Genomic DNA, 14825 nt, shown 5'->3' on the forward strand with positions numbered 1-14825 from the left:
GATGATGCTGGTCATTACTTTGAATGAGAATTGTTTATTCAGCTTTACATAAAATCAGCTGTAATTTCTGTAACGTCTAAAAAAATAAAATAAAAAAAAGATTAATCAACACTCCTGGAAACATAATAAACAATTTGATGAAAAATTAATCTATAGCTTGATATTATATCCATAGCCTATGTGGACATGAGTTTTTATTTAAACGATTTGCTCTAGAAATGTTCTTCTTTATTAGGTGCTACTAGTAACAAATCAAGAAGGGAAATGGAAAATGCACACAGCAGTCACATTTGGTTCTCATGAGGTTAAACATCATACAGTTCCTTATAAAAAGGTAAAAAGGGATTCTACAGGAATTGGTAAATATGGCAAAAGTTTTATTCCTGCATACATTTTAATAAGAGTCCAATGCAGGAAGACATTGAATATTTATTTATAGAGGATGCAGTCCGAAACTATACTGAGTATTTTGATTGAATTTTCCTGTCGCTTGTGACATCAGCTAACACAGCAGTCGACTTGTGTGTGATTGTGTTATGACCACAATTAAAACCTCATTCTAACCTAAAACCATTAATCTCTTATTTAAATACTAAAATTGCTAAACGTCAGACATCAAACAACAATTTTAAGAGTCTACAAAAATGAAGGGTAAATACAGTGTATGGATTACTCTTGCATAAGTTACACTTTAATAAGAGTCCATTGTGGCAAACCTTTGAATATGTGTTTTTAGACAGTTTATAGTACAGCCTGAAACCATCAGTACAAATACCATTGATTTTGAGTGCTAATATACCATTACGTCCAATCTGAAAATCCCTTGAGCAATTGTGCTATATTTATGTGTACTACTATTTTCCACATTTTAGACTAATTATTTCATCAAAACAATGAAACAACACAAATGAGAGAATTTAAATTAGCCTATTCAGTGACCATAAAATATCAAACAAATATAAAAAGGTATCTTATATATGGGTTCCTTCAAAGTAGCCACCTGTTGTCTAGATTACAGCTCTGCACTCTGTTTTTGTACGGAAACTCATACTAATCTCAACCATAAACCACTAGAATGAAAGGTTTCTAAGATCAGGAAGAATAAATGTATTCAAGAGTGTCCAAAATTTTGACTGGTAGTGTATTTTGGACAGACAGGTGCACGGTCGAATTACACAACTGTATCTCAATATAGTATGTTGTAGAAGTCGCTTGCTTTAGTTACATTTAGAAGGTTATGGAAAATGTGTTAACAGAACCGATATTTTGACATTTCCCCTTGGCCACTATGAGACAGGATACAAAGTAAGTATGGATACAAAACCACAACATGACAGATGGTCCAGTTAATATCAGATTTAGTGCATTTTTCATTTTCAACGCTCTCTTTTTGTTATGCTATAGTGACTGATGAATTATTATAGATTGTAGTCTGTTATTCTGATGACCTGAGATGACCTGTTCGCACCACTGCTGGTCTACTTAGAACACCACTTTCTGTGGTTTTATTCTATCACTGAACTCTGCTCAATCCTTTCATGTTTCTCTGCCAAAACCCCTCTCTTCTCTAATCACAAATGTCATTATGATTTTATCATGTTCAGCTTTGAGTAATGGACTGTGCTTGCATAGAACCAATGTTGTATGGATATGTCAGACACCTGCAGATACATAATAAGCGCTGAAATTTACTGTACAACACAACAATAACCGTAATTACACTGCTGTTATATAAGTACAATATATTGTATTACTATTAATATTGCAAAATTGTATATATTGTTATTATCACTAGGCTACACTGAAGCAAACTTGTGTTCACCTGAATATGCTGACTCACCAAACCTGAAGCCGTCATCCATCAACACCTTACTCTCCCTTTCACTAAGGTCGGGACCAACATTTTGGGGGCATTTAGGTTTTCACCTTACACATTGTCAAGTTACCGTCTCTAAGAATAGTCAGTCCAAAGGTTTCCTAGCACTTTTTGTGGCGTTTACCTTACAAAGATTTAGGCTATCTAGGTAACCATAGTTCCTAAATACAGTAGTCACGTTACTGTTATTTGTGTAAAAAAAATATTTATATATATATATATATATATATATATATATATATATATATATATATATATATATATATATATATATATATATATATGAATATGGGCTCTCTTTCAACCAGTTAAAGATGCTTTCAAAATCTTTCCGTTGTTTTTGTTTCTTTTTATGACATATGTAGTAACAAGTTACCACAGTTTTATTGTAAATACAAAGTAACTATGTTATTTTGACGGGAACTACAGGTTACCATTGTGAATTTCGGCAAGGTTTGACTTACCAGTAGCAGGCAGCAGGTGATGTGGAGCTCGATTTTGTGTGTTTGATCGGCCGTGCACACGCTGCGCAGCCGTATCTATCAAACTTACTGCAAGCAAAGAGAAAAAACAGCACTTAAGTAAGCGACAAACGCAGAGAGAGAGAGAGAGAGAGAGAGAGAGAGAGAGAGAGAGAGAGAGAGAGAGAGAGAGATGCAACACCTGGTTGTGTTCAAATAGCGCACTTTGACTGGTTGTACTTATGGGGGAAAAATCTGTATGATAGATTAAAAAAGAGCGCGTCACCAATTGCCGCGCCCTCGAGGAGCCGCCCCCACACTTACTGCACAGGACGAGAAAGAGATTTTCAACATCTGATTCTGACAAAGAACAAGAACTACACTTAATCGCAATATTTTTACAACAATTTTACATATTCGTTATTAAAAACAAACTAGTACGTTTCAAATTGGTAAAAGGGGCATTGATCACACACCATCATTATCTTTCTTATCAGATTTGTCTTTATTTATTTGGACTTTTTTTAACTGAGTAGAAGTTTGAAGGTGATTTGATGATTTGCAGGGACGATTCTAGGATTTAAATCTTAGGTGTACTCAGCCACCAATAATAGCCTACTAAAAGATGTATGCAACCTGATCGCAAGAAAAGTCATACATAATTTACGAGTTGGCTATTTCGTATGGTCTTGCACGATGTTGTTCGCATAAACTCGTATGACCGTATCACGTGCAAATCCCCTGATATCTAATATGGAAGTAAGCGTGAGTTCCACACACAAAGCGTTAAGGACATACTGTTAATATTATGCCCTTGCCCAAACCCCTTATCTAAACTTAACCAATCAGTAGAGTGTGTAAACATGATAGGAAGCTGTTGTGTGTGTGACAGAAGCAAGTAATTGTCCCATATTAGATGAAACGATGTCCAGCGACGTCATTAGCTGTAGAGAAAGTCGTAGGAATTCAAACGAGTGCATGTAGCAGCCAATAATCTAATAACTACCATTAATGTAATAACTGGCAATAATGAAATACATTTTATAAAAATTTTTAGATTTTTTTATTAACCCAGCCAATAATGTAATAGCCAGCCAATAATGTAAGAACTTATTACATTATGGGCAAAAAAGTTATTACGTTATTGGTTCAGAATCTGTATTACTTTATTATGTAAGTTATTACATTATTGACTTTTATTACAATAAGAATGGAAAATGTATAACATTCAGGAAGGATGTTTATTGTTCCAAAGTGCAGAACAAAGCTGTATAAAAATAGCTTTGTTCCGGCAGCTATTACTCAGTTGAATAAGTCTTAGCAACATTGCTAATATGATGATATAGATACAATGTATATTTTATTTTATTTAACTATTTATATAGTGTTTTTAAATGTTGATTGGAACGTGGAGCACTTATTATCATATCGTACAATGTTTGTGTTTTTTAAAATCATGTTGTTTTATATTTTTTATGTCGTACACTGTTTTTGTTGTTGTGTCAAACGTATGAACTCACCCACTGCAAACCAAATCTGCCTACGGGTATAAATAAAGTAACCTGAAACTTATTGGCAGTTATTACATTAACGGTAGTTATTTAATTATTGGCTGCTACATTGCAGTCCCACAATATCATACGAATTAGCCAAATTTAGAAAAGTGATATGAATCCTGACAATTTCACCATGAGAGTGTGTTGTATATACACGCCAGGGGTTGGCAACCGTTTTGGCATGGAGTGACATTTTTTATTTTCCTGGTCAATGGCTGTGCCAACGACCCCCCTGCAAATTTAAGTTTGAGTTCACTTCTGACAATGTTTCTATTTTTAATCTTTCTAATTGATTTATTCTAATTTTATTTTTACAAATTATATTATCAGCATAACAGTTTGAACATAAATGTGTGTTGGCAGTGTGTGCACACAACCACCCTATAATGATGAAAATCCACCCAGTCCTTTTTTTTTAATCCCTATTATTCATAAGCAATGTCTCAGAACAAGCCGTTCGCAGATTCTGTACAAAGTGACATCACATTGTACATGCCCTGCCCATGACTGTTAACGGACACTGCCGACAAACATGTTTGTTTGTGTTTGTTGTTTCGTTATAGCGTATAGCGAACGTTGTAACAGTATTTGTGTGTGTTGCTTATCCATCGTTGTAAAACTGCTAAAAAAAACTCTACAACAATGCCACCAAACTGAACACATTCGATGCCGTTTTAATAGCACAGACACAAAGGACCACTGGACCCCTCTGAATTCTTCTGTTCTTTTTCCCATAATAGTTGAAGAAGGAACTGTGTCAACTGTTCTGTCCATGTCAAGCCCGGTAAGGCAATGGGGCCTGAGGGAATGTGCAATCCAGCTGAAGGGTGTGCTGGCACAACTCCTCAACTCTAGCGTTGTTCTCCAGGCCTGGAAGGAAACCACCATCTAAAGCTGCCATGCACCTGGACTCGCCACTCTCCTATATTAGGATTTTTCCTCAGCTTTTAATACAGTGAATACAAACACCCTTTTGAAGCATCTGGAGGACTTATAAATGCACCAACCCCTGATTATATGGATTAAAAGCTTTTTAGGACCAACCACAACATGTGTTTGTAAATGGTTTTAAATCAGGGAATGTGGTGCTAAAAACTTTCGTTTTACAAAGTACAGTTGTTTAGACCAATGCAGCTTAATGTATATCGCCACCTACTGGGCAGGGAGAAGAATTTATAAATAAAAAAAAGGACTTAAATATTAATATCTGTTTCTCACCCACAAATATTATATAACTTCTGAAGATATAGATTTAACCCTGGAATCTTTTGGATTACTTTTATGCTGCCTTTATGTGCATTTTGGAGCACATAATGCACAGATGGTTGAGCAGGAGAACTCTTGTAAATACCTTGGCACAGAGATCACCTCTTAACTCACCTTTGCCAAACATGCAGATAGTGTTTTTAAAAAGGCTCAACGATGCCTAGGACTTCTTCAGAGGCTGCAGACATTTAATATCAGCAATGACATTTTAACAATTGTGTACAAATCGCTTATTGTATCTGTGCTCACCTTCAATATTTCATCCTGGTTCAACTCCCTTTACAATAAACTTTCAAGACTCATAAATCAGGCAAGCAAGACAATAGATAGGCTATACAAAAATAATCTCTTTTAGAACTCTACACACAAAAGGAAAGCCTCCATCATTGCAAAAGATCTTTTCCATCCCCTCCATACAGCTCCCATACATAGTACAACTGAAATAAGCAGCCAAGATTAACTTTTAGGTCCCAGCTCTTTTATTGTTTTAATTGTTTTTTTTTTAATGCTATAAAACTGTATGTGCTTGCTTTATTGAGAAAAATGTTCTATCCCCTCATGCACATTTCTCTCACTCGCTCTCAGCACGACATCTTCCTGTTCCAGCTATTTTCCCTCCAAGACCTTTTATCCAACATACTGGACTCTCTCCCTTTTTTCTCTCTCTCCCCCTCATCATTCCTCATCTCCTTGGCTTTTAAATGTTCTACACCAAACTAATAAATGTTATCAAAAAACTAAATATTTCACAAAAGGATTGTGAAATGATCTGCAAATCCTTGTACTTCTTCCTCGTCTAATCATGCTGGCTGACTCCATTTCACGACCAAAAGAAAACATGAGCTGGAACAGGAGATGAATTAAAGAACCATGTTCCTTTTCAAAACCTCTTCATGCTCTTTTATTAGCAGGGAACTGAGTGAAGAGAGAGAGAGAGGAAGAGGGGCAATGAGTAGAATTTTTCATTCCGTCATACACTACTTAAACTGCTTCTCGGCAGGTGAGGTTTAATTCTGCAGAATGCCGTTCGTAATTATTTCTGAATTACAGTTATTTCTCCCACTGTTCTCCGAGCAGAAGCAGTAATGGCAAATGCCAGGTGAAGTGGGCAGAGCCGGGGTTTAGGAGAGTCCATTATCTCCTGTAATAGACAGCCGGTAATAAAATGAACTGGTATATGGACCAATTGGTTGGTTTGGTTAATGGCTCAGGGGACATATTTCTATAGATAACTGGGTTCCTAGTATTACATCTGAATTCTTCATTAAAACCAGTTTAGCTGTGGTCGTAACATTATACGAGATAAGAAGAAATAATAAAAAAAAGTAAAAGGTAATGGAAAATTTTAGTCCAAATAATAAGAGTTTCAGACTTTGATAAATGACTACCAGCAAACTTTCCAGGTTCAGACTGGAAGCCATCAAACTGTGTCCTTTAGGATTTGGTTCCATGTCCTAATAGACTTTTTATCATGCACTAAACAAGCCTTTCCCTACAATGTTTCGCCAATATATTTTGCTCTGATTGTTTACAGACGCGAATTTATGCGAATTGCAGAATGAATAAATGCAAAGTAATAATTCTTTTCTTAGAGTAACTGGTTTAGGGTTAGATTCTTTATTCTTGTGATTTTAGACAGATTAACGACAGGAGTTGCTAAATGTTCCCATATCCATGATTAGACTTTTGAGGTGGACAGTCTTTTAAAACCTTGTGTTCAAATACTTGAGTTTTTGTTTAACAGTAAGTCAATGTCAGCCAAAGGGAAGAGGAGTTGTTTTAAGGTTCCCATGTCTGTGAACTATGTCTGGTCAAAGACCTTCTCCATGTCAGAATAATAGACTGTGCTCTATAACCTACACGAGAAAGAAACCGTTTGCCAAGTCTAGAAGTCAAACTTTTCTCATCTGCAATGCATACACACACAGTCAATTATGTTTGTCTCTTTAACATTTACTTTTAAAAGTAATCATTTAGATTTAATCATTAAACAGATACTTTTATACAAAGCGACTTACAAATGGGGAAAATCCACAGCAAATTATCAAAACCGGAGCCAGCAATATTAGCAGTATAGCAATACAGTATTTCAAGAGCAAATAATAGTACAAAAATCAAGAGCAGAAGTTTAACTGCGTAAAGTAGATTGCAAAAGAGCTTTTCGGTAATAGAAAGTGCCTTTATTTATAGGTACTGTATACATTTACATTCATGCATTTGGCAGACACTTTTATCCAAAGCGACTTACAGTGCACTTATTACAGGAACAACCCCCCCGGAGCAACCTGGAGTTAAGTGCCTTGCTCAAGGACACATTGGTGGTGGCCGTGGGGATCGAACCAGCAACCTTCTGATTAACAGTTATGTACTTCAGCCCACTACACCACTACCACTCACAAAGCACTTGTCGAAGATGGATATCATACCAAGTAATAACTTGGGCTAGTTATTTTGTAAATGGTGAGTTACTTAAAAATAGTAATCCACTACAAATTACAAATTATTTATCTAAACTTGTAATCAGATGACTTTACTTCATTGGAAAAGTAATCACATTACTAATTACTTTACTTTTAAGTTACTTTCTAAAACACTTTTCCACTCAACAAATTCAAAATAATGTCTATTTCTTTCTTGCATTGTTACACACAAGTTGTACACTAAGCATCTCACATTTCTCCTTTACAATGACTTGTTACTTGGTTATATTTCCTGTGTACTCATGAATAATATATTAGAAATAAGCATGACTCTATAATGTACTTAAAATGTAATTAAATTAACAAAGTCAGTAACTGTAATCTGATTACAATAATTTTAAATGTAATGCTTTAAACTACTTCTTTGACTAAAAAGACATTAGATTACAGCAGTGGTTCCCAATCCTGTTCCTGGAGGCCCCCAACACTGCACATTTTGTATTATATCTCCCTAATCAAACACATCTGATTCAGCTCATCAGTTAGTTAGTGAAGACACCAAAATCTGAATTGGATGTGTCAGAAATGGGAGATATTCAAAATGTGCAGTGTTGGGGTGCAATCTTTGTTTGTGTTCTGCAGAAGAAAGTCATACACATGTGGGGTGACATGAGGGTGAATAAATGATTTCATTTTTGAGTGAACTGTCCCTCTAAGAGAGATGATGACAGATTTATACTTAAACTTTACCATTCTTCAGCCATGTATGTGCTGAACAGGAGGAAGGTTTGTCCATTAACACTCAGTTAGAAGAAAAGAGGACTGTGCTGCCATAGCAACATGCAGGCTGTTTCCCAAACCTGGGCTGTTGTGGTCATGTGACTGGGTTAGAGACGAGTAAGTGTATGTGTGTGACTGAGAGAGTGAACGAGAGAGATGTCTTTATGATTTATACAGCAGTAATAACATAATGGAGGATGCGGTAATTTTTTTTTTTTTATAAAACGTAAGCAAAATACAGTTCAGTGAATGCAATAAAGAGTCAATAAAAATAAAAACAAAAAGCAAACCTTACAATAAAAGTCATTCTCATCTTCTGAAATTTGACTCACAATGGTAGACTGGCAAAACCCAGTACTATTACCACTGCTAGTACTTAATGTCAAGAAGTTTGAAGAAATCCCTACTCCCCAAATATTAAAGATTTAATTTGCCAAAAAAGTTCAATTCTATCATCATTTATGTCCCTCCTTCATGTTGCTACACACACATATGATGTTCTGTTTTCCCTGAAACACAAAATAAGAAGTTAGGGAGTGTTAGCCTCAGTCATCATTCACTTTCACTATGTGGATAAAAGATGCAATGAAAGTGAATGGTGAATGGTGGCTGATGCCGCCAACAGACTGCCCAAGATCTCCTTGCACAGAAAAAAAAGTCAAATGGGTTTGGAATGACTAAAAGGTGAATAAATTACAGGATTTTCATTTTTGAATGAACTGTCCCTTTAAACGTTGGCCTGTAACCCATTTGTGAAACGGACATGAACGATAGACTTTTTTTTGCCTGGCGGACAATAAAAAGGGGGTATTATGGAGTGAATAAGGGGGAATATAAAAAAGACTTAGGGCTGGGCAACCACCCCAAACAACCTAGCCTGGCATGGCAAGATTTGCATTGGCAAACACCCCTCAAAATATAGTTGGATGTTTGAATTTAGCAGGTAAACATTTACAAATATGCTCAAAAGTGACCGGGCTCTCACTCACCTGTAAAAAGAACATTTCGCACAAGGACACAAAAAACATACACATGGGTACACAACTCAGGGAATGACAGATTCAGATTTAGAAATTAGCAGATCACTGCTTCAAACTCTCCATGTTTGTCCCAATAGTTCCTGTTATTCATTAATTTATAAATACATTTTATAAATACAAGTCAATAAACAGCCAATACAAGTCTGCAGTCTCTATTAGAGTGATCTAAAGGGAATATTTGCTCTTTTTGAGCTGAGAACACCCTTAATTTCTAGTTGGTGGAGATACGTGTTAATGCATACTCATAGCCAAAACCCCTTTCACATGGAGACACCTCGACACTACCTGAAGATTCGCTCAGATGTGAAAAAAGATTTGAGCACACTGTACTGATGCAGGGAAAAATGAAATTGAAAAAGAAATCTTTTTTCTACTCTTTCGCATCTATTAGAACAGGTCTGAAAGTCTAATGCACAAATATAGCCTCATTTTCCTTCTCTTATGCCATGATATTTCATTCAGTGTAGCTCCATTTTGATTCACTGTCAGTGACAATACAGTTCAAAATCACTACGAAAAATATCTCAGATACTGGGTCAGGGTTCTATTGTTTTCCTTTGATACTCACTCTCTCTCTCTCTCTCTCTCTCTCTTACTCAATGTTTTTTTTGTGTGTGTTTTTTTGCTGAGGGTTTCAGGGGCCAGATGTTGTGGAAATTGAAATGTGGGACAAAACCGTAAATTTTCTTGAGCGTCGGAGTGGGAAAGGGCGTTGAACACTGAAGCTTCATCCCAAAACCTATTTTCTGGTATTAGCCACAGAGATACATTTTAATGCATCATGGATGAAACTGTAAAATGAGTCTCTTGAGTTATTTTATTGCACTTGTTCTACAAGGCCATCGCCATGGAAGTCCCTCTGATAATCTTCTGTTCATTAACAGGCTTGCAAGTTGTTCTCAGATCTCACATTTCCTGAATGAAGGGAAATGTTTTACACATCCGTTTAAACATGCACTCAGTGATTTTTCTTTAATAAAACGTTTTACCCAATGAAATGAATAGTACTTCTGAAAAATATTCTAATCTATAAATGCAAAACATTTTCTTCTAGCAGTATGGATTATAGTGAGTCTATAGTAATTGTAAATGGCTTTATACATTATAACAACTATAAAAAGTCTATGGTATTATAGATAACCATCTTAACGTGTGTATGTGTTTGTGTTGTCTTTTGTCTCGTCACCATGGAACTCTCTCAGTAAACAGAAAACCTCCTGCTGACAGGGTCACCACAGAACAGCACCAGGACCTGCAAGCCCTTTACAGCACTAAACTACCTTTGTGTATGTGTATGTGGCAAAACATAGCATCATCGGTGTTCTGTTTCTTCTGAAAATCTAAAGCGAGCAGTTTCCAGGAACTACTTGTACTAAAACGGACAGGCAAACACAGGTTCACTGAGGATAAAGACCCAAGGAAAAATCATGTTCAGATAAATACACACACAGTGAGGTAGGGTACAACAGGGCTAAAATGTGTAAAGATTGAAAAAAATAAATGGTATTTTTATTGAATATTGATGGAGCAAAATAAATTGTGTAAAAAATAAATAATAACAGAAAGTTGTTTTGATAGAAAACAGAATTGCTGTAAAAGGCCCCCACATTTCAGGTAAAAGGTCCCTGGGGTGGGGGAGGAGGGGGGGGTAGTGATATAGTGTAAATATAGTGTCATTATAGGGCAAAATTTGTCAACTTAAGCTAATATTTTTGTGACAGCAAAATGCATATTTGTATTTATTGTAATTCAAATTAGCCACTAGAGAAAAGGATTAACCTTTCTGTTCATTTCAATCACATTTGGTATTTTATAACATCTCAAGTATTCTATTAGCACATTTATCTCCATTGTGACTGAATCTGTCAATGTGAGCCCATTTTAAAATTTTTCAGAACAAATCTATTATCCCTATTTAAAAAAACGATGTGTGTTTATGGGGGCCTTTAGCACCTGCAACAGAGGGGTATTTTACCCCAAATATTATCCTTTCGCTTATTGGACAGTAATTAAAAAACTTTTGATTGAATCACCTTGAGCAAAACTGTAAATGACAAATACGTTTTTAGTCTCACAATAAATGTCAATCCAAAACACTTTGCAATAAACACAGTGGCAAAATAAGTAGATGATTGTTTATTGAAAGTGATGACAAAAGGAGCAATTGGGTGAGAGACTCATATAAAACTTAAACTAAAATAATTTACTGGGTAACAATTCTGAATAATCTTAAGAGATTTTAACAACTGAAGAAGCCAGAATTCTTTCCATTCTTTTTCATTGAGTTTATTATTCAAAGAACGTATACAGGCAGGTAAAAAGATATCAGATCTATTAATAATTTATCAAATTGTTTTATTTGAAAATCTACTACACACAAAAAGACTTTGATCAATAAATAGATTAGAGTTGTCAAAATTGGGAGGCGAGCATAAAGGACCTTTGGTGCCAGACTTGAGTAATAATTTGACACAATCAGGAATTGCGCCAAAAATGATTGCATACTCTCTTGGGGGGGACTGAAAATGACCTCAAATTTAAACTTAAGACATTGCACACAATGATGTCATGGATCAAGAATATTTTTTTGCTGTTTAGTGTTTTGGGAGAAAATAAAATCAAAAGTGCCTTTTCTCCCGGAGGACCTTTAGTCCCATACTGCCCTACCCTCATCAAATATCTCTCCCCAATTCCATGGATATTACAGTACATTTTTGATAAGAAAACAAAACTCTTTGCAAACTTTAAATGAACTTTGACAAAGAAGACTGAAAAACTTTTTGCTTCAATAAACTCAAGCACTCTGATATTATGACTTATTTCATACTCATTAATGCTAATTACATGCCTGGTTATTATTTAGATTTAATAAGGTACAAGCAAATAGATTTTAAGCCCCAGGATCCGCAAAAAGAAAAACTCATTATCAGAAATGTGTTTGCGCTCCCAAAACAAAGAGAGGTTATTAAACATTTGCGTCATTTTTCTTTCTATCAGCTCTGGTTTCATCTGTACAAATATTAATTAAAAAAAAATTATAAATAAAAATGAAGCACAAACTAGTTTTCGTTTTCTGTTAAATTCACCACAAAATAAAATTGACATTAGACAAACTCCTCACCACCAGTAGGAGGCAGTGTAATCTACAAAACAAACAATCAATTAGTCCATCCTATTGTTCTCCTTCAATCTCCACTGTTCATGTTTTATTCAAAGTTTATTCAAGTTTATCAGTGTCCATGGCGAATGTTTGGTGCTTTTCTAAGCGCAGGTTAAAATGGGCTATTCATAACTTTCTAAACCCCCTTGCATCCCTTGTAGGACGAAAATATATTTATTTTTATAAAGAATTTATTTAAACACAGCACAATATTTAATTTTCTATTATCACAAAAACTATGAAATTCATAGACACATGGCAAAGAACACAGAGATTGGTAACAACTCGTCACTTCTAGTAAAAAATCATATCTTCTTTTTATATTTAGTTTAATGTGTGGCAACAAGCTTGTAAATAATTTACTATGAATTTTGTCGCCCTCTGCTGGAAAAACAATGAGATGCTGTTGAACTTGTCCACACGCAAAATCTTTATTTTATTCTTAATTTCAAACTGTTTGTAAATTATTTTACAATTGATAAATCCTTAACATTATGTTGAGTTTTCCACGGCCGTCTGACCAAGGTATCAGTTTCTCAGAGATGATAATCTGCCCAAGTGTTCTTTGTCTTCAGAACAGAGAGGCCTTGTTGACGTTTTCACAGCCTTGGCAGAGTGGAGACTTGTGCTGTTTTGTTTCTCTCTCGACCATCTTTTACGTCCAGGCAGATATGATGGCTCCAATAGAGACATCACAGATCTGAAGGGCATGAACTGGACTTCAGCTTGAGTGATATATTACACTGTTATTGTGTCTTCTAGTTCTTGATCCCATTATATGGAGACTGATGTGATCTAGAAGTAATGCTCTGTTTTGTTTGTTTCTCAGTTAGTTTGTTCGTGGAAGTTATTGTGAAGTTGTTATCTACACTGATAATATTATAATTTTATCTTCTGCTGTTTGCCTGTCTGAATGAATAAAGAAATACTCACAATTTTTCACTTGCCAGTGATGTTGGAGTCCAGTTTACAAGCCGTTGTATGTAAAGGTGAACACAACAGAGCTCGATTCCAAATCTATGAGAAGAAGTTGACCATCAGAAGTTCAATATCAGGACCTCATCTTTCTTTTGAGGCTGCATTCAGCTGCATTCAGCCTGGGTCTGCTGGATCAGATATGGCTCAGAGCACAGCAGGCATTAATGATGATGTGTTTTTAATAGAGAACAAATACAGATGCAAAGATAAAGATTTTAAACTGCTTTGTTATCTTAAAGATGGAGTATGTCATTTCTGCATCACTCACAACTTCATTTTCAAAACAGCTGTTGGTCAACAGAGAGATAGTCCTACCCCAAACTCACGCATTGGTTGAGGAACGTTGTTGGGGCGGGTCTAAGTGGGTGGATTAAAACGGAGCAATTTTCATGGTGCCATAGAAAGTCGGGGAAATGAACCTATAAATGGCTTACTTTTAGTTGTCTCTGCATATTAAGAACAGACAGGAGAAATAATTTTATTATAAATGATTATTTGTGCAAGAAATATAGAAATGAAGGAAATAAAATGTTTTGATTTTGGTGATCTGGACATAATTTCACCACATTCCCCAACCTACTATTTTATACACATTTACCAAGAAGAATACAAAACGAAGGCAAAGAAGTGTCAATGTCAGACATACAAAGGATACTTCAGGAATATTCCGGGTTCAATACAAGTTAAACTTAATCAACAGCATTTGTGGCACAATATTGATTACCATAAAAAATTTATTTTGGCACGTCCCTCCTTTTCTTTATATATAAAAATTTATTTAAAAAAAAACAACAAAAAAAAAAAACAATCTGGGTTACAGTGAGGCACTTACAATGGAAGTGAATGGGGCCGATCCATAAACGTTAAAATACTTTTTCAAAAGTATAGCTGCAAGATACAAACAACATGCATGATGACATGATTTTAGTGTGATAAATCGCTTAACCTTTTCTGACTAAAGTTATAGCCAATTTTACAACTTCGTTGCTATGACGATGGAATGTCAACAAACCCTAAAACCATTAAACGACTGTAAAAAGTACGATTTAAACAAATGTACAGCTCAAATAATACACGAGTTTCAACAGAAGAATTAATGTAAGTGCTTTAATAAAATGATAAGCTTCACATTTATGCATTTAACCCCTCCAAAAATTGGCACCCCATTCACTTCCATTATATGTGCCTCACTGTCATTTTGTTTTGTTTTCTTCTTAAGAAAGGTGGGACGAGTCAAAAAACTTTTTGTGATAATCAACATTATGCAACAAATGTTGTTGATTGAGCT

At 35.3% G+C, this 14825-nt stretch overlaps 1 protein-coding gene across 3 annotated transcripts in view; it reads right to left on the reverse strand.

The window, feature by feature from the left end:
* LOC127660425 (estrogen receptor beta-2-like) overlaps positions 1-2555 on the reverse strand; it is a 41522-nt gene extending 38967 nt beyond the window's left edge. For 2 of the 3 annotated variants that reach the window (XM_052150634.1, XM_052150632.1), the window contains exon 1: positions 2341-2531. The gene's annotated coding sequence lies outside the window, so the exon portion shown is untranslated. The other variant, XM_052150633.1, reaches the window with a different exon arrangement.
* Positions 2556-14825: the final 12270 nt, after the last annotated feature.

The sequence above is a fragment of the Xyrauchen texanus genome, chromosome 20 (assembly GCF_025860055.1).
Source record: "Xyrauchen texanus isolate HMW12.3.18 chromosome 20, RBS_HiC_50CHRs, whole genome shotgun sequence".
Taxonomy (NCBI): Eukaryota; Metazoa; Chordata; class Actinopteri; order Cypriniformes; family Catostomidae; genus Xyrauchen; species Xyrauchen texanus.